Source organism: Suncus etruscus, chromosome 2, assembly GCF_024139225.1.
Source record: "Suncus etruscus isolate mSunEtr1 chromosome 2, mSunEtr1.pri.cur, whole genome shotgun sequence".
Taxonomy (NCBI): Eukaryota; Metazoa; Chordata; class Mammalia; order Eulipotyphla; family Soricidae; genus Suncus; species Suncus etruscus.
In genome coordinates, this window is record NC_064849.1 from 125468743 (window position 1) to 125496307 (window position 27565).

General features: G+C 39.3%; 1 non-coding gene across 1 annotated transcript; it reads right to left on the minus strand.

Annotated features, from left to right (window-relative positions):
* Nucleotides 1-24268: 24268 nt before the first annotated feature.
* Nucleotides 24269-24398, minus strand: LOC126002490 (small nucleolar RNA SNORA22). Its single transcript, XR_007493185.1, has one exon. It is a non-coding gene; the product is annotated as a small nucleolar RNA SNORA22 (small nucleolar RNA).
* Nucleotides 24399-27565: the final 3167 nt, after the last annotated feature.

A 27565-nucleotide genomic window follows, 5' to 3' on the forward strand; every position in this document is an offset into this window, starting at 1 on the left:
TATTCCACTTTCAACCTCTCCTTTCCTCTCTCCCTCCCTTTGAATTTTTTTTTAAATGTGATTAATCAACAGTTCTTTACCCCTCAGTGCATTTGAACTGTGGGTTGATTTGCTGCAGTTTATTCTGGGATTATTCCACATGCTTCTATGATTTCTTACCTGGAATACCCACTTCTCAGTTGAACATCTGCTTGTGTGTCTCCATGTTTTGCACTTAGGCTCCACCAGAGTTATATTTTTTACAATTTCACACCTGCAGATCAGCACTTGTCCGACATAATGGTCACAGTCTTGTAGTTCTAACTAAAGATATAAACCAATAGTTTTTGCTCTTTAAAAAAGATTTTCATTATTAATATACTGTGTTACATAGCTATTCATAGTAGATTTATTCCAGGCATACAATATTCCACCACCTATGTCCCCTTCCCTATACCAATGTCCCTGGGTTCCCTGCAACCTCACAACACTCAGACAGCCCTTCTTGGCAGGCATGCAGCAAGTTTATTTCATATACTTGCTCCAACAAAACACAAGTAGAATTAACAGAATATAAATCAATAAAAGCTAATTTGTTATGATTTGATTGCCATATGCTTTTAATCTAGTAGAGAATCTCTAGTAGAAATTAATCTTTTTAAAAAAATTATTTATTTAAGCACCATAATTATAAGCATAATTGTAATTGGGTTTCAGTCATAAACAGAACATCCCACTTCACTAGTGCGACATTCCCACCACTGTTGCCCCCTATCCCCCACCTTCCCTCTTTGTATTTGATTCAGGCATTCTACTTCTATCATTCATTAACCTTGTCATGCTAGTTGTTAGTGTAGTTATTTTTCTACCAGCATTCACTACTCTTTGTGGTGAGCTGCATATTGTGAGCCAGTCCTTTTGACCCTTAATTTAGTAGAAATTAATTGTAATCTAGTAGAGAACAACCATATGTACCATGAGTGAGCACCATATTCAATGCCACATTCTGGGAAACTTGTCCTCTACTTTAAAAGAGCTCTTTTAATGTTTCTTGGAAAACTGTTTTCAGGCTATGAATTCCCTAAGCTTTTGCCTGTCTATGAAACTCTGTATAGTTCCTTAAAATCTGAATGATAATCTTGCTGGATAGAATAATTTTTATGAGGTGTTCATTTAATCGAGTGGATTTTTTTGTGCTGTATCCTTCTATATTCTAGTTAATAAAGTCTCATTTGATAGATCTGCCATACATCTATGGGCTTTCCTTAGTATATGTTTCTTTTTTCATCTTGATGTTTTCAATATTCTGTCTCTGTCTTTGGATTTTTCTCATTCTCAGTAAAATGTGTCTTGAAGTTTTCCTCATTGGGTATATTTTTAACTAGGACCCTTCTGGCTGAGACCCTCTTGGATCTCAGTGCCTGTAGTCCTCAACTCCAGGGAATTACTGATAATTTTTGAGTATTTTTTTCATCACATTTCCCTTCCTGTTCTTAAGGGACTCCAGTAATTTTACTTTGTTCCTCTTAAACTCATCACATAGTTCTCTGGTGTGCTGTTTTTTTCTTTTCAGACTATTTTCCACCTCCTGTTATTTCCTAGCATTTTCCTCATTTTCATCTTGGAACTCCCTGATTTTTGCTCAGCTGCTGTTATTCCTGATCTTTTGGTTGCTATTTCATCAACCCAGGTGAGGTTTGCCCCTGGCTAACATCACTAGGCCTATTAATGAATTGGAAGCAGAGCCTCTCCCTATTGAGTGGGTCTCAATATTTTACATACCTAATCTGTGACATATTAAAGGCTCATATCACAGAGCCATCTTGTTCTTCTTATGCAACCATATTACAGAGCTACTCAACAAATTGCATGCTGCTTACAGTTAGTTATTCTGGCTATTATTCTATGAGACAATCAGAGAATAAAGTGCCTAATCTCTTAGCATCTTCCCAAAGGGATAACTACAAAGATTCACAACCCAACACAGCAAGAACATTAAAAAAGTTGGGAATAACAAGTAGAAACAGACTAAATTTATTGAGTGAAAACAATATCACCAAAGATATAAACAATATTAACCAGCTCAGTAAATCCTCAGACTATCACTTCAGTGACACCATGATAAGCATGATTAATAAATTCAAAGAAATTTAGCACAGGTAGTCAGCAAAGCATAAATCCTCAGACTATGACTTTAGTGACACCATGATAAGCATGATTAATAAAATTCAAAGAAACGTTAGCACAGGTAGTCAGTAAAGCATAAGAAAGTGAATGATAATTCTCAGAGACAATAGAGAGGAGGGCTGGAGTGACATGAAGTTCACCGCAAAGAGTGATGAGTGCTGTTAGAGAAATAACTACATTGAGAACTATCCTAACAATGCGAATGAATGAGGGAAGTAGAAAGCCTGTCTAGAATATAGGTGGGGTGGGGATGGGAAAAAAAAAAGAATACAGGTTGGGTGAGATAGAAAGGAGGGAGATTTGGGACATTGGTGATGGGAATGTTGCACTGGTGAAAGGGGGTGTTCTTTACATGACTGAAATCATACAACTACAATCATATTTGTAATCATGGTGTTTAAATAAAGATATTAAAATTAGAAAAACAAACAAAAAAGAAAGTGAAAGAGTCAAAATAAAGAAAATAAACTGCAAACAGAAATGACAAAAATGGGGCCGAAGCTATAGTGGAGTGGTAGGGCATTTGCCTTGCACACGCTGACCCAGGACAGACCTGGGTTCAATCCCCCATTGCCCCATATGGTTCCTCAATCCAGAGTGATTTCTGAGTGCATAACCAGCAGTGACCCCTAAGCATCACCAAGTGTGGCTCAAATACACACACACAAAATGACATAAATGAAGAAGGTAGGTGATATGAAAAAAATATTAGAAGCTCTGAATTGCAATTTTAGTAGTTTTCAATCTTTACACATTTATGAATTGGCATAGCTCCTTACTTAGACTGGTGATTGAAGAGCTCTGGGCTACATTCTTTAGCATAAAGCATATATTTCATAGCTTTGGGGACAAGATACCTCCAAGCAGAGGGAGTCTTGTCTTCTAGAACAACCTTTCAGAACTTTTTGTGTAAGGTTAGAGGCTTTCCTCAGTTGCTTAAAATTACAGATGCTGAAGGAGTTGCTCTGGAGAAGTAGGAAATAACACTGGAAGAATCCTTTTGTTTTCAGGAAGGATACAGCTTAGTGTGTGTTCAGATTTCATGTCTGATAAATTTCAAGTTACACATAGAAGAGATTTTGGCATATTTAGGCAGTGATCAATAGTCTAAAATTTTTTATTTTTTTAGGAGAGGTGTGGAGAAAATTCATTTCCAGGTTGTCTTCAGGAGACCTAGGGGGGTCCCTCGAAGGATTCTAAGCCAACCAGGTCAGCGATTCAAGGCAAGGACCTAAGGATGAGTGGCCCACTGAGCACAGAATTGAAGGTAACTCTCAAGTGTCCCAAGGTGGTGCTGCAGTTACTCATTGCTGGTGCTAAGGTGCTTCCTGGGCCAAATACTCAAGGCTTCTCAGATCAAACCTGGTGGCACTTTGGAGGCCTTCTAGGCTTCACCCAGCTATACTCAGAAGATGGGATACCATGTGGAACCAGGGAACAAACCCAGGTTGGTCGCATATTAGGCAGTTGCCTAAACTGCTGTGCAATCTCGTGGCCATTTTTGCCATCATTTCAAACTAATCCCTAATTTATTTTTCTCCACATACTTAAGACTTGAGCAGATTTCTCTTGTACAAGGAATATAGGTGTAAGTTAGAGATTAGATTATGAAGGAGCCAGAGTGGTGGCACAAGTGGTAGGGCATTTGCCTTGCACGTGGTAACCTAGGATGGACTGCGGTTTGATCCCCCAGCGTCCCGTATGGTCCCAGGAGTGATTTCTGAGCACATAGCCACCAGGAGTAATCCCTGAGAGTCATCGGGTGTGACCCAAAAAGCAAAGAAAAAAATTAGATTATGAAATGTGTCTGCTAAAACTCGTTGGAATGCACTTGATGATAGATTCTGCACTGGCAAGTTCTCATTTTACTGTGCATCATTATTGGTAATGAGATATTTAAGGACAATCCTCTTTGTTTATAGGATGGAGAGGGAGAGAGAGAGAGAGAGACAGGGAGAGAGAGAGCAAATATAGCATAACACACAAACACTCTCCACTCATTTTCTCTCTCTCGCTAACACACACACACACACACACACACACACACACACACACACACACACACACACACACACACACCCCTCTGATTTATTATCATACAGATCATCAATGAAAGGACATGTTTCCACTCTCAGTTCCCTGCCTGGTGGCCATGTGTTCTCACTTGCTGAGATGCACCCACCTCCTCTCTGGATCAGACCTGGGGTGAAATTCTGAGTGTTGGGAGGCACTTGCAGAGCTGTCCTTAGGAAAGAGAAATTCTGCTGTAGGCTGACTCCCTAGGATTGGGAAAATGGAATTTTGCTGACCAACTAAAGAAGGGAATGATTCATTTCCTGTCATTAACAAAGTGAAAAATATGTCATTCACCAAGTTCTTTAAGCTGGAAAAGCACATTATGCTAAATACTAAATTTCCTGATGGATGGCATCAGTCCTTCTAATTTCCTTTCAGCAGCAATATTACTGTTGGATATTTCCAGATTCTGGAAGCTGTTGTGGTCCAGGTGCTTTATGCACAATGTGGGTGGGGGCTGTGGGGAAAATTACATAACCCAGCCCTAGGTTAAAATAGTGTTGTGTGCTTTCTTCTGAGTGACAGATTGATGTTTCATCCTCTTGTTGCTAGAGAACAAAGCTTTCTAAATATTTAGAGACTGGAACACAGGGTATAACTTTCATATTCAAGCTTACCTGGGTATAAATCAGTTGAAATAAGACACCCTCTCCTTAAAGAAAAACCTCATACAAAGCAACAAACCAATAGCAAAATTTTATTAAAGAATTGCAGTAAATATTAATTGTAGATAGTCCCTTTTGGGAGACAGACCTTGCTCCTAGAAAAAGCAAGATCACATCAGACTGTCTATTTAGTTCACATTCTTTACTGTAGGATTAATCCAATCATAAGCTTATTGCATAGTTTTATTCTTGCAAGAAACTGAAAGAATTAATTTTTTCCTATTTAAATACAGAATGCTCTCAGGTGACAACGGAACTAGAATTGTATAGAACTTAAGTGATTTGTCCAGATTTGTCCAGAATCACAAGGCTAGTTGGTACATAATGTAAACATTGTAAGAACATGAATACTCTTCTACTATCTGATACTTCCAGCATATGATCAACAACATGCCATTTTATACCTCAAGTGATTACTAATCTTTGCTTATTAGTTTTCTGAAACATGTACCCCAGGACACAAACTGGGGACAGGCTGTTCTTTCTCACAATTTAACTCATTGAAATGAGTTTAATGAGATGTTCCTGAGTTTGACAGTGATGTTCCCATTTCACAAAAGAAAAAATTAAGGGCCAGAATTACATTGCCTGCAGAGAGAGTGATAGTATGAATTTAATCTCTCTTACACTATTAGCGACCTCTGAACATGCAAAAGCACAAATGTCATGAAATAGTTACAGCAGTTTGTGGATTCGTTGGCATTTAAGAGAAATGGAGAAATAAAAAGGAAATAAAAACTAAAAATGAGGAAATAAAGTATTTTAGACAAAATTTGATAGTTCCTGGTTCTAATAAAGTTACAAGTGTTAGCAGTGCTATACTTCCCTTTTTGATCACTTTACTTTTCTAAAAAAATTATTACCTAATTTTTGCATCTTAAAGAAATCCAAAGATTTGAAAGGATACTAGTATTTAGGTGGTAGGTGTGCATTGTTAACACTGTACCTTTAAAACATATAAAAATCTATGCTATTATTCAAAAATAAAGTAAAAGATAATAATAGGGGCCAGAGATAGTATAAAGGTTAAGGTTCAGGTCTCACATACTGCCTACCCTTTTTGGATTCCTATGGCCATATAGTCCTTTGCACAACATCTGGTGCACCTCTGGAGGCTTCAGCACCACTGGAGTGGCTGGGTTATAGTCAGTACTGTAGGGATTGAGCTTACATTAAATGAACGCCTAGTTGTCTGATATTTGTTGGTAAGGTCTCCTAGGCCTCCTGAGCACCTTTTTTGGTATTTAAAATTAATGATAATAAAAAGGAAAAAATCCAAAAAGAATTTTTGCTTTTATAACAAAAGGCAAAAACACAAAGCTGTGTTCATGTTTGGTCTTGCAGCAGCCCTTCTAGAGGCGCTGGGCAGTGGGCATGACCCCTCAAGTTCCTTTCTTGGATTACTTTATACAGGCAGTGTATATTTTATTTCATTTCTAGTTTTTCTATATGTTACTTTAAGTTCTGTGTGTTTTGGACATAATTTGGTAAGTTCAGTTTTGGGTTAAAGTGTTTAAAACTTTTGTGTATAAATTAAGGGTACGTAGTTATTTCTTTGCTCGATGCCATTTGACTTAAAGTAGCTTTCTTAGGAACACTCTGTATCTGAAAGGCAGTGAAAGCTGTTGGTATTTGTCTTTGTAGAGATCTGATTTGGGGGCATGGATGCTAGGCATAAATAGGGAGGTGGCACTAAAAGCAATTGTTAACATGACATAATTAGTCCTGAAAAGACGCAGGCAGGGCCCTCTTCACCTTAGCAAGAGGATAGCAAGCAATACCATCTTACTTAAAAGGGGCAAAAGTGAAAAACTAAGAGAGAAATAACTTAGAATGGAGACATTTATTCCTAGCTGAGGTCCTTTATACTGTTCTAGGAACACCCTGGATTGGGAACCAAAGGTCAGTTTTGATATCAGCATTATGTGGGAACTTCTTAGAACAAGTGTTCAATTCATCACATACAAAAGGTGGGGAGCATTTTTCCTGCCAAGAGCTATTTGGAAAATTGTCACATTATTTGTGGATCACACAATACAGGCAGTGATGAGAGGTACATGCGTCTCTTCTGTCATGGACCAGGGCTAGACCATAGAACTCTGCAGGCTGTGGGATGGACATTTCCAGCCTTTGCTACTGAATCAGAAATAGTAACATGCATTCAGGCACTCCAGGTTTTAGCAAGCTTCCTTGGTTTTGGATGTACTAATCTTTGGGAAAACTATTCTAAAACACACATATACACATATCCCCAGTGGCGATCTCTCTTCCTCCCTATGTATATACGCATATATGTAAACATATACCCTCATATCCAATTAGGCAACCTGGATAAGAGTAAGAGAGAAAATTTGTCACAGAAACCTTTTTACATTTAGTAATGTGATTGCTTGGTTTAATAATCATCTGCCATATAAGACTCCTAGTTCAAACCAATTTTTCTGGGAGCACAAGAAGACTGTATTTTCCAACCTTTCTAGTACTTCGATTGACATGTAATTGCATTTTGGAATATAATGGAAATGAGATAATTTGCATCAAACCTGGGTCTTGACTGGTAGACTGCCAGCCTAGGTAATACTACAAGAAATAATCTTATTTTATTAACTAAGCTTTTTTTTTCTCAGTAGCTCTCATTAATTACTTTGATTAATATGGACTAGAAGTAAAAAGAGGGCAAGGGACAATTTAGTTTCTACTCACTATTAAATACAAGAGTGATATTGAAAATGTTAATGAATGTCATAATATCAAGAGCAATTAATTCACATGCACATTGCAGGCTGAGCAGGTTCCAACAGTCCTTTGAATTGAAAGAATTCTTTAGTTGCAAATATTTTAGAAATCTTTGGGGATTTGGAAAGAGCGGGTATTCGTTGAAACAATATGGAAGAATAGTACACACACCTGTACTGATGCATACAATTATATCACTGATACTTTTCACAGTGCTTGCATAATCAGTTGTCCAATAAATATTTTTAATTGAAGATTTGAATACAGGTCCTGACTGAGCATTGAGCAAAATGTAGGAGTCTGTTTGGAGTTTCCTCCTGGAATAAATAATATACAAAATCTTGAAACATCAATGTGAGATCCAATTGATTTCTTTGCCCTGAAGAAAATAAGAAAATTCTGTTAGAGTGGTGAGTCCTTGATCTTTATTGTATTTCTTTTTGTTTGTTTGTTTGTTTGTTTTTGAGCCACACCTGGTGACTCTCAGAGGTTACTCCTAGCTATGATCTCAGAAATCACTCCTGTTTTGGGGGACCATATGGTACACCAGGGATGGAACCCAGGTTTGTCCTGGGTCTGCTGTGTGCAAGGCAAATGCCCTACTGCTGTGCTATTGCTCTGGGCCCCTTCATTGTATTTCTAAATCCTTTTAGTGTTTAATGGCATTTATCAGTCTCTTTCTTAAAGAAATGCACATAAACACATAAATTGAGAATGTGGATCCTATTTTAGAGGATTTAGTGCCCTTTGTGTAAGAATGAGAAGTGAATCTTGAGGAATGAGAAGTAAAAAAGGAAGAAAGCAGTTCATGGAAATGGTTATGTGTGAGGGTGGACCTTTGAGGGCCTTTGAGCTTAAAATAAGTGAATCTTGTAGAGCTAAGACTTTGGAGTTGCCTGCAGCCTCCATAACTTCCTTGTTTTCTTTTTCTCCAATTCTGTCTGTTATTAATAGAAGCATGGACACTTAAAAAAAAAAAAGGGAGGTTGTAACCTGGTAAAGCAATGGATATTAGCATTCAGGTTATAAAACCTATACCTTAATTAAGTCTGAAACCTTCCTTCTCTGTCTTAGCTTCATCTTAGAGAAACAAGGAGCTTGTTCATGCTGCCAGAGTCTGTTTATTTTATTGTAATTATCATCTTTTGGGTTTAGGCCACAACTTGGTAGTGCTCAGGGCTTACTCTTGGCTCTGTGCTCAGTGACTACTCCTAGCAGGCTCCCACCATATGGGTGCTAGGGATCAAACCTGGGTCAGTTATGTACAAGGCAAGAACCCTACTCACTGTTGCTCAAACTCTGGAGTCTGTTTATTTTAACAAACACCACTACCACAGAGTGGGACCCACCTTTGTATTTCTTTACTGGACATAAAAATTGTTGCATGGTGAATCCTGCAGATGGAAAGGGAGGAATTTTAGTGGGTGGAAAACTGAATGGTTCACTTCCTAATATTACTGCAGTGAGAACAATCTCATTCATAAATGTTTTCTCCCTTGCAGTAATTTTAGCTTTCATAGGTTTTTATTACTGATTCTGTCCAAATCCTGATGGATCTCTGGCTTAGTTTGTAGGAATGTGAGGACACATTTTTCTTATTTCACAGTAAATTGTCTGTAGAGTTGGAACTTAAGATATTCCTAAGTAGATGCCAGAGAGCTATTAGACAAATATTAAAAATATAATGTGAACCGAAAACAAATAATTGAACCTAAAATTCTCACCAATATTAAGAGAGAGGGGGGCTTTCTAGCTTTGTTGCTGTCAAATGAGCCCCATGTTCTCAAGTATGAGAACTGAAAATTTTTGGGAAATGGATTTAAAGATCTTCTGTTGCTTTGGATGAACCTGAATTCTTGGAAAAGAAAGGGACTCACTTAAGGTCAATGGTTCCTCAGTGACTGGTGATGCCTCTTTTTTCCTTGGTTTCAGCTTTTATGAGGTGTAGAGAGATGAAAGTCAAAAGTTGGCCAAAGGTAGGTGGACTTGAAATTTTCAGCAAGTATTTATGCTCAAGTCTCTGATCCTGATCACTTAAGATCTGTGAAGATGTCTAAGAAAGAAGTCAGGAATGGACTGACTGCATATATTTGGTGGATTAATTTAAATTAGCTACTACTGTCAAAGATTGCTTCCAGATATCTGAGTTTGCTGTTCAAATATATGAAGTCCTTTCCCTCCTAACTCAGAACACTCTGGATTCAAGAGGGTTAGTGTCTCTGGGTTGATATGAGAAGATGGACATGGTACCAGGAGTGAGAGAGGGAATGAAGTGGTCAGGGTTGAGGTTATAAATAAAGCTGAAATGAGAGAGAATGTTTAAGGTCCCAGGGCTGGGATCAGTCTGGAATTTAGAAGACTGAGGGATTTGGAGCTCTTACAGTGATACTCATGCCAGTCAGTGCAGCAGGGTAGACAAGTAGTCTCAAAAGAGCAGTCCCAAGTGCTGTGTCTGCAGCACAGGCAGTGTCCTGAAACCACTGACACCAGGAGAGAGTAGAAAATTACTAGGTGATCAATAGAATATGTTTATTTGCAGAAACAATTTTATTTATAGGGGATCCCAAGAAGTATTCAGGAGATGTGGTGGTGGTGGGGCACTGGATATTCAGCTAACCAGGCTGGCAGTGGAATGCAAGCCTGAGAATTTGATGCATTGTATATTCAGGTTTTCAGGGTTATAGCAGGTATAGGTGGGGGATTCCAGGGATATATTTTACAATGACCAGAAGACCATGTGATGGCAGAAATCTAACACAGTAAGGGTGCATATTAGGTATATGTCTTTTCTTTTCTTTTGTTTTTGTTTTTGGCTTTGGGGCTACACCCAGCGGAACTCAGGGATTACTCCTGGCTCTGAGCTCAGAAATCGCTCCTAGTAGGCTCAGGAGACCATATGGGATGCCAGGGTTTGAACCCGGGTCTATCCTGGGTCAGCTTCATGGAAGGCAAATGCCCTAGCGCTGTGCTACCACTCCGGCCTGGAGAGTCTTAACTGTATTATCTCATAGTCTCTAAGTAAACAATCTTGTGTGTGCTTTTCTATGCATGGGGTATACAGACTGTTGTTAAGTGAAGGAGCTACTGTATATCTGAACTTTTTTTTAAAATTTTAGTTAAATTTATATTTCTTTTTTTTAAATTTTTTTATTTTGAATTATGAGAACAAAAGATGCAAAGAAAGAGGACAAGGTAAAGTTACAGTGGAAGGACAATCACCCATAACATAATTCTCAGAAGAAGTCCCCTTGCTGATATCTTAACTTTGAACTTTCAGCCAAAGAACGTTAAGATAAATAAAACAGAATCCATGTACAATTACTTTGTCCCTCAAGTCCCCAGATTGTAGCACATTATAATATTTCTTAACAGCACACAAGACAATCTAAAGCCATAAAACTTACGTAACTCCTTAAACATTAGAGGCATAGTATTTTTTACATTTCCATGTACATGCATATTAGCTTAAGTTAACCTCAAATTTTAAGTGGGTGCATTTTAAGAATTAGAGTCAAAGGAGCACAGTAAAAACGGTGTTAGAGTGGCAATTGTTGTTTGCATAGGCCCACCAAAATATGAGAGGCATGGAAAGGAATAACCTTGGCCTAAATACAAAGAGATCCTACCCCTGAAGTTTCCTGGCATAAGACCAGCTCTAGGCTTCAGGCAAGTTATGCTCGATCCAAGACATTGTCCGTAGTGCCAACACACTTTTCACACAGTCTCTGTTGTTGGTATCATGTTTCTGTATTAAAGATTCTGAAATCTGCATATCCTACATTGAAGTCATGATGTGGAGTGTCTTCTTGTTTCACCTCACCATTAAAGGGCAATGCAGGGAGCCCTGTCCTGTAAGCAGGTCATTGTTGTTGTTAAGTCTTCTCAGTGTTAAGGGAAGTCTCTTTTGAGCAGGACGATGTCTGAGCAGTGGTAGGGTCTTCCGTGGTAGAGGATTGCTTCCAGGTGATGTTATAGACAAACCTCACAATTAAGGGGCAATACAGCAAGCCCTGTCCAGTAAGCAGGTCATTGTTCTTGTTAAGTCTTCTCAGTGTTAAGGGAAGTCTCTTTTGAGTAGATCGATGTCGGAGCAGCTGTCGGGTCTTCCCTGGTAGGGGAATGCCTCCAGGTGATGTTATATACAACCTTGGATGTTTTGTAGATGTCTTCTGTAGACCAGGGGTGAATGGAGAATGCCCATTCTTCTGAGGCCTGTGCCAGGTCTTTATGTCAATGTTCAGGGTGTAAGGTCTCATTGCACTACAAGATTTATGTGTTCCCATCTCTATTATATAAGAACTTATTGGTATGTATAGTATTTTCCCATTTTAGTGTGCCTAAGCAAACAAGAAATAAAGCCACGTGATGCAATCAGATATATGTGGGCATAAGAACATTTCCAACAATACCCATGACTTGGTTCAAACATAAGCATTAAACTGAGGGATTCTTTCACACCAAATTCCATATTGAGCAGTTCACAAAGAGAAGATAAAAAACATGGGGGGGGGGGGATCGTCACTGTATAAGAAAATATTCAGCAAAAGTTATAGCCGTCAAAGAAAACACCCATAAAATGTTGAAAAGATATGTGTCCTTTTTATGCCTTTTAAAATAGTTGGGTGGGTGTTACCTCCAGGACACCACTTTGGTCTGTGACTTAGGACTCTACAGTACTTAAGTTAGAAAGGGTAAATGAGGAGTAATGATGATAGGAGTTAAGGAAGTTAAAGAGAAATATGATCTTATGAAGGGGTATGCAAAAGGGCAGAGTACAAAAGCGACCTTCTGCATACATAAAAACATAATTCAATGATAGTGAGTACTATTAATGTTTCTTGTGCGGGCGGGGGCTATGCCCCACGTGATTTTGAAAATATACACTGGACAAAGATTACCAGTGACTTCAAGAAACTGGGAGGCCAGAAATTCAGAGCCCCACCCAGACCCTCCCTAAGGAGCTGAATGGATAATGGGGGAAAGCCTAGGGTACCTTCAAGCTCCACCAAGGGGCTCAACTCACCGGCTTGCCCAGGCATGTGGCCCGGGGAAGCCCTGGAGATCTGGAGCAAGGCAGTAGAGGGGTGCTGGGGTTACCCAAGTCCCGCACCCCCACTAGGCCTGGTTAAGAAGGCCTCCGGTATGGCGGGGGCCTGCCAAACCTCCTCCTGCTAGACTCCTGGCTCCCAGGAAGGAGAGATCCTTCAAGAAGCTCATATATCTGAACTTTCATGCAGGACCTGTCACAACTTGGCTGCATCACCTTGGGCAAGTTATTTACTCTCCACAAACCTCAGTATTCTCATCTCTAAAGTAGGGCTAATAATAATTTTCCTCTAAGTCAGCTATTGTATCTGTTGGATTTTTTAGACTTGAATAAGATGGGTTAGGAAGAGTTCAAGGTTAAGACTTGCCACACAGCATGCCCTCAAGAACAACAGCTGTGATCATGTAGGGAGGTATTAAGATGGTTTCCTTCAAGACCAGTTGCCCATTTCCTCCATTTTCCCATTGGTAAAGGGTCCTTTCTCATATTAACTTGGGAAGATGACACTGAATAAGAATCTTTAGATGGGATTGATCTTAAATAGAGGGAGTTTGGGTAGGCAGACAAGGAAGTGAGGATGCACCATGGCTTTGATTGGTGGATGCAACACTCTTGTTTGAGTGGAGGGAGTAAGTTCCACAGTAGATATTGCAGAAAAAAATTTCTTCCCAGCTGTGGAATAGTAAATTTATTGACCAAGTGCCAGTAGTGGCAAAGGTGGTGAAGGGGTGAGGTGACACAAAAACAAGGGCAGGGGTGGGGAGGTAAATGTAGAACCAGTAACTTAAGTGGAACAGGAGATAACTCATGAATCAGCCTGAATAGTCACTCATAAAGGCCGTCCGTAAGTGCAGGCTCATGAAAACGTTTATCCCCCAGATGTGACATTTTAATACGATTAAAACAAGCTTTGACAAAGTTGAGCCAGATGGGGGTGAGGGGGAGGGTGGGGTTTTTTTTTGGGGGGGTGAACTCCTGCAGATTTTTTGTGAGGTGAAGAAAATGTACGCACATTCTCTTAAAGGCCTCAGCAGACCAGTAATTGCAGATTTTGTGTAGTTCTAATGAGAAAGCACTTTCGTTTGGCAAACACATCAGTGCTGCGTGTCCCTAAAGCCCAGTGGTATTTGCCTGCTTGGCTTTTGAACTCGGAGAAGTGGCACAGCAATCTCCAGTAATCACAGGAGACTTCAGATCGCCAATGGGTTTATACCAGAAACTTCTTAACACAGGACTTAAGTAAACCTTACAGTCTCATTATGTGTTGTAAAAGGTCATTGAGTGGAATTTCCTTAAGAAGGATTCCAGTGTTTCAGGCAGAGAGACCAGCAGGCTGAGGCCATTTTGACATTCTGTTGTAAAGCCAGATCTTTTACACAATTTCCATGGAAAAATGGTGAAGAAATTTTGTAGTCATTAAGTCTGTGATTTTGGAATTCTCCTCCTTTCAGCTAAATGTGCGTGTGTGTGTGTGTGTGTGTGTGTGTGTGTGTGTGTGTGTGTGTGTGTGTAGGGGGCTTGGGGGGAGATTTTGGTGATGAGGATTCTAAGAGAGTGATGTATGTGGAAAAGTGGAGAGATTTTGAAGATTTAAAAATAACTGACACATTCTTGGGGTTCATGCAACTAGAATTCTATTGTGTGGTTTCTTTGAAGTTCTGGTTCCTTGAGCTGAATTTTTAAACTCATCTTTCTGTGGTCTTTGGGAGCATATGACAAAACCTCTGACATGGATGTTTATGCTGAAGCAAAGAAGAAGAGGAGATAATTGTGTTCTGCAAGATTCACACTCATTTTAAATTAGAAGGGTGAGCTTGAACATAACTATGTGTTTTTCTATACCATATGTATGATATGCGACTGCAATACTCAACAGGTGGTGAGAGATCAGAGGTGACCTGATCTGAGGTCAGAAGAGAGAGTAGATGAAAATCAAAGTTGGATTGCAGTATCTGATCTATAGGTAGGTAATGTGTATGTGTGACCATTTCTAAGGCCAGGTCTAGTTGGTATGTTTTAGGTGAGTCTTACTTGGTATCAGTTATCTAAGTGGACAAGTAAAGCTGAGGTAAGCAGTTTGACTTGACAGGAAATACCTCTGGAGTTTTTGAGGTAAGGAGATTCCATTTTAGACTAGAACTCTCATGGAAGCCAGCTCCTTAGTGACGCTGTTGTTTGAAACAATAAGGCTTCCCAATTCAAAAGATCTCTGTTCTTAATAGAAAAGAACTTATCAAATCCAGAAATCAGATCCCTGGCAACGTTGAAAACTAGCTTTGAGCTCTGTGCCTGGAATTCTTTCTCCACTAGCCCTACTTTTTTTCCTCTCTCCTGGAGTGTGCAGACATAGTTAGGTGTAGGAGCTAGTTGGGCATTTATTTCCTCATGGGCTTTTGGTTCTTTTAACCTGATTAAGCTACTGTTTCTCTGGGATTGAAAATGAATAGTTGGCTGTTTGGTTTTGTGGAGGAGAGCTTAGAAGACCTTTCGCCATATGATATAGATAAAAAATAAAAAATAAAAAAAACCCACATTATCCAGAAGATACTAAGTTTTCCAAATTCTGTCAGTTTTTCTTCTTGCTTGGGACATGTGACACTGTATCCCCTAGTAATCCTGCTCCTAGAGTGTCCTTTTGAACAATAAATGTTTGAACAGGGAGCAGAATGGCATGTATTCCTATTTCCTCTGGTGAACGTTAAGAAAAGTGACTTGACTATGCTAAATTCGTTCAGCTGACATGTTGTAAACAACCTGCTTTTATGTCACTAAGATTTTTGAATTTTATTTGTTATGGTAACATGATCTGACCTGTGCTGATCATTTCAGAAAGTTACCATTTCAGAGAATTTAGGGTCTTCTTTCCCAATGTGAAAAATTCTGCTACTATCTTAAGGTTCCAGAAAATCTAATCTACCTAAGAACACCACTACTTCATCCCACCCCCACAGCATGTCTGTGCATATTTGTAGCCTTGCATTCGTGTTGAAATTTGTGATGGAAGACAGATCCCTGTGTCTTTCAACATCTCTCTTGATTTTAGGATAAGCAGCTAAGTAAAAGAACCTTAGGGGCTGCAGACTTTCTGATACATGCCTGATTGGTAATTCCCAAATGAAAAAATAGGTGTCTAGTTTGATAAGGCTAACATTCTAGGTGGGTAGAGCTCATAAAACCCACAATAAACTCTGCATTATCTCCAAACTCTCTATATGTTTTATTTCTTTACCTTCACCATGCTCAGCCAAATCCAGTCTTCCCAAGAAAACTCCCCTAAAACTCAGTGTGAGTCATAACACTATATTTAGGCCACAGAATTTCATTTCCACCAAGATTCTTCTGGAGCTTTCCAGGGTCACTTATATTTATCATGTTATTTATTTATTTGTTTTTTTTTTTTTTTGGTCTATTTCCCCTCCTAGAACAGACAAAACTTTAGCAAGGACTGTTATTTAGGTTCACTGCTACATACCTGACACTGCAGCCTAGTCCTAACATGCAGGCTTAGTGAGTACTTGGTGAATTATTGCTTCCTGTGTTAGGGGTTATGGAAGCTCTGAGAACAGAGGTTGGTCATGCATAAGTGGCCACGGACCTTTGTGTCAGCAAACCACCATCTGTGACTGTCCTACTGAGTCTGTGTACAAGTTCTGGTTTGGTGGGATCCTAATCAAAAATAGGTATTTGCCCTAGTGGTTTCTATAGCAGGAAAATGAAGTGCAGATAATCCAATCGTGTCAAGGTAGTTTAGGTATTCACCAGCAACTTATCGTCTACCTCTAGGGAACAGGGTAGCACTCAGAGGGCTGGCCCAGTAGCATAGCCCCTGTGACTCTCTGGCTCCTGTTAGTCTGAGAATGTGACTAGCAAAGAATCTTGCTTTATTCATTTGCTTAGATGGATTTCAGTCCTATGAAGGATGGGCTTTTGAGATGTCTCCATTCTGGTATGTTTGGCAGTGAATATCCTAGGTGTATATGCATGTGGGTTTCATAAAATCTTGGCCTTCTTGTCATGGCCCATTATCCACTTTAAAAAACGTATCTACTCAGCAATAGTCAAAAAGTAAAATAAGGCCTGAACAGTAATGTCTCATTTGTTTTATATGTGACAGAAGACTTAACTCTTTTAGAAACATTTAAGCTGTCTAAGTGAGTTGGGAGAGGTCAGTTCAGAAGTGGTCATAATCTATATCTGTTCTCATCTCTTAGTGACACAAAGTCTACAGATCCAGTTTTTGAAAGATTATATTTTAGGGTTCTTTGTTTGTTTTTTTATGGGCTATACCTAAGGATGCTCAGGGATTACTCCTGCCTCTGCGCTCAGAAATCACACCTGGCAGGCCAGGGGACAGTATGGGATGCTGGGGGTCAAATCTGGATTGGCCACATGCAAGGCAAACTCCCTACCCATTGTGCTATTACTCCAGCCCCTTTTTATTTTTTAATGCTTATTTATTGTCGATTAGTGAGTATTGGTTGGATACCAATTAACGCAGTCCTACTATCTTCCCTATATGGATGTTGGGCACAAAACTAACTGAGCAACTTGGAGGATAAATTAAATTGCCTTCAGAGAATCAATGAACTAGAATATATAGTAACCCAGAATTAGAATTAATTTACCTTAGAAAATACTGGTATTTTACATTCTGTAATTTATACATTTTGTATTTCTTCCTGATCTTGGAGAGAATGTTTAACCTGCTGACTTCCACTTCTATTGCCAAGCCATCTTTAGCAGCCTGAGCAGACTTCCCACCAAGGCAGGCATTTGAGCTGTAGACAAGCTCAGACTGTACTGGGGTGGGTGCAGAGCATTGGACTCAGCATGCGCTCAGCACAAGGACTGGTTTATTCAATGTCCCACTGCTGGCAAAGCTGCAAATTGCTCTTTTGTGGGAGCTGGGTAAGTTACAATGGGTTATCTGTTCCTTGATGGGCATAATAAAGAGGCAGGGTGGCCTCTTTACCCTGTGCCCAGAACAAGAATTCAGAAGCCTTGCCTCCTGCCTCCAGCTCTCCCACTAATGGTCTCTGGGTTTTCAAGCCAGTTTGCCAAGTGCCCTGTGACTCAGCTCCTTTCTTTGCAAACTAGGGTGGTCAGATGAATTCAGGAGCAGCGAGCAATATTTGAAAAGGAGCCTGAAAATGCTAGCTCATGTCGAATGGCTGACTGTATTCAGTGGTTTGGGAATTGGCACAGTGGTTGGGAAGTTTCTTTACTTGGATGGAGTTCTTTGACTTACTATGTAGAAGATAGGATGGATACAGTTTAAAATTCCATTGATACTATTCCTTTGATACTGTCTATTTCTCTAGAATCTGAGTATTAGTTTCAGACAATGCCTCTAGCAATCTGATCTGTAATGCCTACATTGTCCTAAGTATTTTCTCACTTCTAATATTTTTCATAAAAATTTATTCCTTAGGGTTTAGATATATTACAGGTTAAAGTTAAGGTTCTTGCCATGCATGTGGTGGAATATTTGATCCATGGCACTTGCATTCCCAGGAGAGATCCCTTGAGCACAAACAAAGCCAGGAGTATGCCCTGAGTATCACTGAGTATCAGTTGGCCCAAGTCCCAACTACCCATCAATCTCCCCTTCCCCCCAAAACCCAAACCATCCACTTTTTTTTTAAATGTTAAAGAATTTGAGCAGATAACTTAACGTGAAATAAATATAGTAAATACATTTGATACCAAATTTTAACAAAAAGTCACTTGAAAACAACTTACTGTATATACTAGAGTATAAGCCTAGTTTTTCCGGTACAAAATCTGTGCCGAAAACCCAAATTTGGCTTTTACTCAGGTCATACAGGTTATTCAATTCTGGTGCACCAGCCCAAGTCAGCACCGACTGACCAAGTCAGTCCACATGTTGCTGCTGAGCTGAAGAGGTAGGCGGCTGAACTGAACTGGATGCCACTGAACTATTTAACCCACAATATTCTGTGCTTTGTAGATGATGTGCAGTGATGATGATATTTGTGAACTCAGTGATGATGACAATGTCTATGCTGATACCCTCACCTTAGATACAACTGAAGCTCTGTTTGGACACACACATCAGGAGGAGGAAGAATCCAGTTTTTAAGGATTTTAACCTTTGTGATTTAGCTTGATTACCTGTTAAGCTATGGTTTTCTGCACTTTATTTAAAGTTTTGAAGTTATTGTTGCTAGTTTATAGTTTTTCTTTAGCAATAAATAGTAAAAAACATTTAACCTACTGATTCCTCAATTATTGTCATTACTTTGGGTATACTTTATATTTTTGAAATTTACCAGTGGCTGCTGCATTTTCCACCTTGGCTTATACTTGAGTCACTAAGTTTTCCCAGTTTTTAGGGTAAAATTAGGGGAGTTGGCTTATACCTCAGTCAGCTTATACTCTTGGCTTATACTAGACTATCTACGGTAGCTTCAATATAGTAGTTAGTAAAAGTAATTATGATTTAACCTAGTGAGGTAAGGGTACAGATGCACCTTGATTACTTTAATTTTTCTGATCAGTGACTCGACATAGGATAAGACAAGCATCGAATTTATTTTGAAAAAATGTATTTAAAAATAATTTTTATAAAACAATTTTTAAGATATAAACCTATAAATGGGTAATTAATGACAAGGAAATCAAGAGCATTGAGTAGTAAAACAGAAGTTTATTTTGTGAATGTTGTAGAAAATTCTGGACAGCCACACACACAATAAAACTAGATGACTGACCTGTACCAAAGACAAAATTAATTCAATTGAAGACGCAAGCCAAAAAAATACATACCAGTAAGAAAACATAGGTGATAAGCTTTTTGCCATCAATCTTAGTGAAATGTTTATAAATTCTTCTTCAATGGTTAGAAGAGCAAAAGCAAAAATAAATAATTGTGTGAGTACTGGAGAGAGAATACTGTATGAAAAGTACCTATCTTGCATGTTGCTAACTGTGGTTTGATACCTAGAACTCTAAATGGCCCTTAGGGCTCTGCCATAAGTGATCCTAAAGCACATAACCAAGATTATTGCTGAATCCTCTGGCCTACCAAATCTAAAAACAGAAAATAAAGTGGGGTTAACTAAATTTAAGAAAGTATCATCAAAAAATAAAAACACCAAATGAAATGACAGAAGGTATTTGTAGAGCAGATATTCAACAGGGGGTTTAATATCTGAAAATTATAAAGAGTGGTTACAATTCAATAACAAATATAACCGAAGCTAAAAAACAAAGTAGGCAAAGTATCTGAATAGACACATCTTTAGAGAAAGCATACAAATGACAAATTAATATATAAAACAGATGCTTTTCTTAATCACTTATCATTAGGGAAATGCAAATCAAAGTAAACAAGGTAATTCAAACAATCTTCTACCTGTTAGAATAGCCATTACTTCAAAAAACAGTGAACAACCTGTGTTGGGAGAGACTATAGAGTAAAGGGTCCCTGGTGGATCTCTAAGCTAGTAAAGCTATTATGGAAAACAAAATTGAAATTTAGCAATACCACAGAAATATCATAAGATCTAGCAGTTTTACTTACAGGTATTCACCTGTAGAATTAAAAAAAAAACTAATTTGTAGAGATATATGTATCCCATGTTCATTTCTTTATAAACAGAAGTTATTTTTGAAATGTGAGCATTTACGTTCATGAAAGAACATGGTATATGTGACATAATATTTCTGGAAACAGTGATTGTAACTGTGGAAAAAGGCATTTATAGGATTCTCCAAAATATAAGAATTAATTTTATGTGAAAACATAAAATATACAATAAAATTGATAAGAATATTGTAAGCAAAATAAGCTTTAACTATCTTTCAGTATCTCTTCAGGATAGAAATGTGGAGTTTTGTATCTCTTTTTCCCCAGCTCATGAGACCATGGCTAGGAAAAGAAAGTGCCTAGTGTACGCTTGCTAAAATTTGTTGACTGACCTCCAATTACATCAGAAACAGTTTCTGCTGAGGTATGTGTGCAAGTATAATGACTAACTAACTAATACATAACTGTTTCCCCTGCCACTCTCATTTAATGGCTTTATTCAACTTGAAATCTTATGAACCCAGATGGTCCTTGTTTTCATTTCTGGGCCACATGCAGCTGTTCTCAGGGTTTACTCCTGGTTCTGTGCTTCAGACGCAATTCTGGTTCTGTGCTGTGGGGTCACTCCTGGCAAGGCGCAGGAAACCATATTTTTACTGTGTACTGAACTTAGATTGGACAAGTACAAGGACAGTGTCCTATCTCTGTACTCTCTACTCCTCCAAAGGTTCTTAAAATGTGGATTTAATAGCAGGAATTCAAAATTTATCAGAAGAAAAGACATGGAATGGTTTGAGTGAGAAAGTCCTTTATCTAGTGTTCATATTAGCCAGTGAAGATGACTGTGGAGGCGTCTCAGTAGATCTGGTCCTGGCAGCACAGAGTTGAGGAAGCATCTTCCTTGTTAAGATCTGCCTGTGATTCCCCCTTCTCTTTATAATAAAATGAAAAGTTTGGGTGAAGGGCCTGTCTTAGGTTGCTCTAATGGGCTTCCAGTTCTGGACGTGACTGAGTATCCAAATTATTCAGGCCTGAAAACAATTTTGAAGTCACGTTTGCCCCCAGACACTGGCATTAGGCTATCCCCGTCGTAGGCACCTCCACAGCCTGGAGCAGAGTGAGTGACGTCGCTCAGCCAGCTGTTCAAACTCTGCAAAACTTAGGGGTTGAAACCCTTGCTCACCGGCAGATTGAGTGTTAGTAGGGTCCTGAGTGGAGAGTTGCTGGTAGTGCACTTGCACGGAGCGTTTGGTGGCTTCATCAACCTGATTCTTAACAAAATTCGTGAGGCGGCGGAATGCCCATGGGCCAAAGGAAATCAGCAGCATAAAGCTAATAAAGGGTCCTAAGAGGCTTGGTAACAGGGTGGATAACCAGGGAGAGGTTGAAAACCAATTCTGATACCAAGATTCATCCTTTTCTCTCTGTTTCTGTCTATGCTCAAGGCTTTCCTCAATTCTTTTAATACTGTCATCTACCAAGCCTAGCTTATCTTTGAAAAAGCAACATTCTTCTTTCAAGGCAGCACAAATTCCCCCCTCCCTCAAAAAGGCAAGGTTCAATCCACAGCGGTTCTGTAGGACAATTTCAGCCAAAGAGGCAACAGCTTCCTTAAGATGTTTAAGTCCTTGCTTAAGTTCTCTAATGTCCGCATCTACAGCGTGCTCAAGCTGATAGAAGGACTCAGATGAGCGGACCATGGAGTAGATACCAGTACCAGCGCCGGCAGCACCAAGTCCGAGTAGCACAGCAATGGTTACAGCAGAAACAGGTTCCCGTTTATGGCATAGCAAGGAGGAGTCAGTGGTGAAGAGGGGAAGATCTTCCATTGGGTGAACAGAGAGGCAAGGCAACAGCAAAACACAACCAGCACACAGTAGTTTTTGTGGGCAAGAAAAATTTCAGGAACCAAGACAGGGGTCAAACCAGTAGAGCAGGCAAAATAGGTACCATTGGGGGATAAAACATAGGAGTCGTTATGATTAACAACATAGGTTTGATTACAAACATCAATCAATTGAAGGGGAGGGAGCATTTGGGGTCCCAGAATGCAAAGGCCAACACCCACTACTTGACCCAGAGTTATGCCTTGGCCAGGGTCAAGGTCCCATGTGATGGAGAACTGATTCTGTAGAGAGATAGGAGCACCAAAAACAGCCACTCCTTCATAAAATGGAGGCTGGGAGGAATAGCAAATCCAACATTGTTCATATGCAGGGTTAGTAATGGTGGAGGCGGAGGCATTAATCATATCAAGAATAAGCTGTGAGGAGGAAACTGGACCAGAGGGGAGAGTAGGCTAAACAAAGGTGATAGGTGTAAGAATAGAGTTGGGAGAAGGCGTGTGGGTAAGATAGGGTGAGGGGATACGTCTAGGGGGAGGAGGCAGTGGGGCTTGTCAAAAGAGGGGGGCAGCAGCAGCGTGGGGGTAGAGAAGGCGGTTTGGTCCAATAGCAATAGGCTTGAAATGGGGAGGTTCCTTCAAAAGTTTAATGGAAAAGGTAAGTCCTGGATCCGGCCACTGGTGTAGAGCCGAAGGCAGCAATTACTTCATAGAAGGGTGGGATGGGTGAATAGCAGATTCAACAGTGTTCAAGACTGATGCCGGAGAGCGCCTGGTCGGAGGCGTTGACCATTTGCAGGATGAGGTCCGAGGTGGAAACCGTACCAACAGGTTTAATGGTTAAAAACACAATAATCATGATAATCAAGAAACATTTCAGTAACAATATGGGGAGAAAGTCTAGTGGAGCAAACAAAATAAGTGGAGTTGGTTTTTTTTTGTTTTTTTTTTTGTTTGTTTGTTTTGACCTTGGTTTACAGGCAGAAGACACAGCAATTTATTTTACACAAGTTATTTTTGAATACCACAGGAATGCCTTCTGACTTCTGTGAGACTTCAGCATTCAAAAATTTTATAATTAACAATAGCCAGTTTTTTCAAAAACTTTTAAACTGAATCTAAAGGATCTTTCTTAAACTTCTTAGTTATTATCTTAAAGCTAGATGCTATTCTCTAGCCACATATCCATATTCTTTAGGCCTTAACTTACACATAGCAGGAAAGCTGGGTGATTGCAAAGTCCAGAAATTCTTCAGGGAAAAGTTATCCCTGATGGCCATTGAGAAATCTGGGGTTTACCATCCCCTACACTTTCTGCCATGTTGTCAGAGGACAAAGCTAGATTAACACATGATTTTTAGCAGGATGTCACAGTCTGTCAGATGACCAGACTGAACCAAGTTGAAAAAAAATTAATTGAAATTTCAAAAATGGATAAGGCTTTAAAAATTGTATTTATCATGAAATGTAGAAACAACAAATAAATAGACAAAACAAAACAACACTAAACACAACATTGTGGCCACTTTCATTCATCACAACACACACATAAACAGACAAAAGGATCTATGCAAAACTTTTTTTTTTGTAGAAAAACTTTTAGTTGTTAGAAGTACTTAATGTAGCTGGAGTGGAACTTTGCTGAAAATAAATTTTAAGGTTTAGATTTAGCATAAAACATTTTTAAAATAATACTAAATTGAAGTATAAAACATTAAATAAAATGGTTAATGAGCACTGTAGAAGGAGTTTTCACTTTGAAGTATGATATCATTTGCTGTAAATGAAAAGGTTTTCTTTAAATTGGTTTCATAGTAGAACAGTAAGACAGCTGCAATAAAGTGTTAAAATTTTTATGATTAAACACAATAGCATGAACTATGATTATTAAAGGTATGAAAAACTGACTTTAAAAAACAAACAACTGTTTCTTCTTTGAAGACTTTAAGTGAATAATCTGTAAAAATATTGTATACCAAATTAAAAAAATGTTTAGATCATTATAAAATATAGTTAAAGACATTTGATGCATTTCCAAACCTAGAGTTTAAGACCAAAATTATATTTGATACTTTTTGTCAATTTGCTTATAAAATTAATTTTATAATACTACTCATAAAAGTAAATATATATATTTTTATTAATATTATTTCTTCACTTTGACACAAATATACAGATTTGTATAATGTGCTGACTTTGTGAATACACTTAAAAGGATAGTTCTTTTAATGCAGAGGTAAGGAACAACCATTGCTATAGCACAATATTAAAACCAAGGGTACTATAAAGCACACCTGGGTGTTTACTGTGCAATAAAATTAACTATATTATTTAAAAAGGCTAATCACATTATTTTTCACATAATTTTTTAAAATACCTTAAAAATTAAAATAAATTTTCTAATAGAAATATAAAGACTCAAATTCTAATACTTGTGTATTCGTTTAAATTTTAAAACACCAAAAGGTTTTTCTTTTACTGATAATCTGTTATTACAAGTGACAGAATTATGACTTTGCTCTAATATTTCTGAGAGGCATGAAAAAAAGGAGTTTATTGCTGTTATCTCCCTGTTGCTTTTTCTCCCTAGAGAAGTTTTTAACCCTTACAGACCTGAATTTAAGAGGTTTTTTTAATTTTCAATGTTTTAATAATTACAACACCCAATGCACAAAACTTAATTACACAAATGCTTTTAGAAAAGGCACAGTTATGCTGCATAATTTAATTCACAAACTTCACAATTATTTGAGGCCTCTTATGAGACACAACAAAATTCTGACAATAATTCTTACTATATATTTCACATGAACAGTTTCTGAATCCTTTTAATTCTACCCCCGCCACTCTCTGCCACATTTAGCAGAGTAATCAAACTTGTAACCACTAAAACACACACAGGCTAGCATTATTTCTGCTGAATACTTTTTCTCCAAAATTTTTGTCTGCATTTTGACTACACAGAAACTTACTGTCTCAAATACAGGTATAGAATATGCCACATATATACTACCTCTGCATAGATTAAAGGGCTTATTATAACATTTTTGAACACTTTTAAAACCTTATAATTTTACCAACTGTGGTCTTTATCTTAGAAAAACATTTTAGGGCTGCATTCCTACTCTAAGGGATGGCGGGGGGTGGCTAGCTTATTAGGATCTTAAAGAAAAATAGACCTGAGTGAGTTGGGGGTATATGGCCTCTTCCTAGAGCAGGGCCAGGACTTTATCTTTCTGTTTGTGCTAACCTGAGGTTTTGATATTCAAAACGAGAACTTTTAAGATCAGGAGGTAGGGGGTACCAGAGTAAGGGGAAGGTCCCTATGGTGGGAATCTGCAGCCTCCCTAGCCAGGTTTGCGGTATCAGTGGGTTCCAAGGTGCCATTCTCGGGGGGGGGGGGTGGGCAGAGGCTACCGCACACAGAGGGGGGTAGAGGGTAGTAACAAAGGAACGAGTACGCTCAACCAGAGAAGGAGGGGAGGGTGGTGATGTCTGAGTAGCACAATCAGCGAGGGGAGGAGGAGGATCAGGCAGAGGCAAGGCGGGACTGGTAAGATTAACAAAGGAACTGGCTCGGGACTGAGAGCGGGAGCAAGAATGGGAGGCAGTATGTGGACAAAAAGACCTTGTGGACAAAAAGTAAGAACAGCAACAAATCTTTCTTTCTACTGTCAATATTACAAATCTTAAGTTGTTTTTAGATATCAGAGATGAATCTAGCTTCTACACTTACTGAGTTCCCCATCCTGTTCAGGGGAAGAATGGGACGGCGGCTATACCTTAGCTAAGATTTGACTACCCCAGCCCTGCACCACCCTGATGGGGTTTACCTGGTGTCTGACGGGCGGGCTCCGGATTCGTCTCTCGTTACCATCCGATCGGTAGTCGGTAACCTCAGGAATCTACGATGGGCACCAGTCTGCGGCTTTCTGGGGACTCCGGCCAGCAGGGTGAAGGGGATGAATGCCACAACTTATTCGTGGGTTCACTGAAGCCGACCTGATCCGAAATATCTGTGGAAAAATCAGTAGAGGTTAGAAAGAAGGCCTGGCAAAAGCTGGCTCCCTGTGTGTGACATCAGGTGGGGAAAATCCACGAAAGTACGCCTGCCCAGTGGGGCCCAACTGTGAAAAACGGTGAGTGTGACCTGTATATGTCTGTCTACTGTCCTCTTGCGTGAAACTCTTGCGAGTGGGGCAAAAAGAGGCTCCAGAAAACTCGTTCGCCCAGAGGCCATTTTCAGGGAGGGACTCCAGAGCATGAAAACCGGCAAGCCTTTGCAAAAGCCGGCTCCCTGTGTGTGACATCAGGCGGTGAAAATCCACGAAAGTACGCCTGCCCAGTGGGGCCCAACTGTGAAAAACTGTGAGTGTGACCTGTATATGTCTCTCTACTGTCCTCTTGCGTGAAAATCTTGCGAGTGGGGGCAAAAAGAGGCTCCAGCGGAAAGAACACCATTGCAACAAGAAGGAAAAATCACACTAAGAGCGGCGCTATATCACAGAAGCAAACATTTCTCTCCAGAATGTCTTCTCTGTTGCATGCTCGGGCCTAAGATTTGACCCAGTGGGAGGCTTCATCCACGGAGGACTCCCCTCCCTTAGAGGCAAGTCAGCCCATCCAGAAAGGGAGGAGCCAGAGGAGTGTGCTGCCTGCATCATATAGACAATGAATACCACCACAACACGTAGAAAAACCCACAATACAAGTGTGACAATGGGGAAACAACGCAGGCCAGCATCAGACATAGAGAATGAAGATGACAATTCTGATGACCAGATAATGAACAACCAAATAATCAACCTCTCAGATAAGGACTTTAGACTAGCAATATGGAAGATGTTCAAAGAACTCAAAGAAACCATGGATCGAGTTGAACAGAACACTAATAAGAACCAAGAAAATATGAAGACAGAAATCACAAAACTCCAAACTGAAATAACATGTCAACTAACAGGACTGAAAAAGTCAGTAAACGAAGTGAATGACAAAATGGATAAGCTCTGGGACAGGGTATCAGAAGCTGAGAATAGACTTGGTGCTGTGGAAGATGAGATACATAACAATTCCATACAGCAGGAGAGATTGGACAAAAAATGTAAAGCAAATGAGCAGACAATGGAAAAATTAGTCAAAGAATGGGAACAGATGAAAATAGAAGTCTATGATAAGATCAACAGAAACAACTTAAGAATCATTGGAGTCCCAGAGACCCAGGAAGAAAATTTCCAGGAAGAATCAACGGTCAAGAACATCATTAAAGAGAAACTTCCAGAGCTAAAGAATATATGTGATCAAATCCTGCATGCCCGAAGATTACCAACCAAAAGAGAACCCAGAAAAACCACCCCAAGACACATCCTAGTCACAATGACAAATCCCACAGATAGAGACAAAATTCTGAAAACAGCAAGATCAAAAGGGGAAATCACGTTCAAGCAAGCTTCCCTGAGATTTACAGCAGACCTGTCACCAGA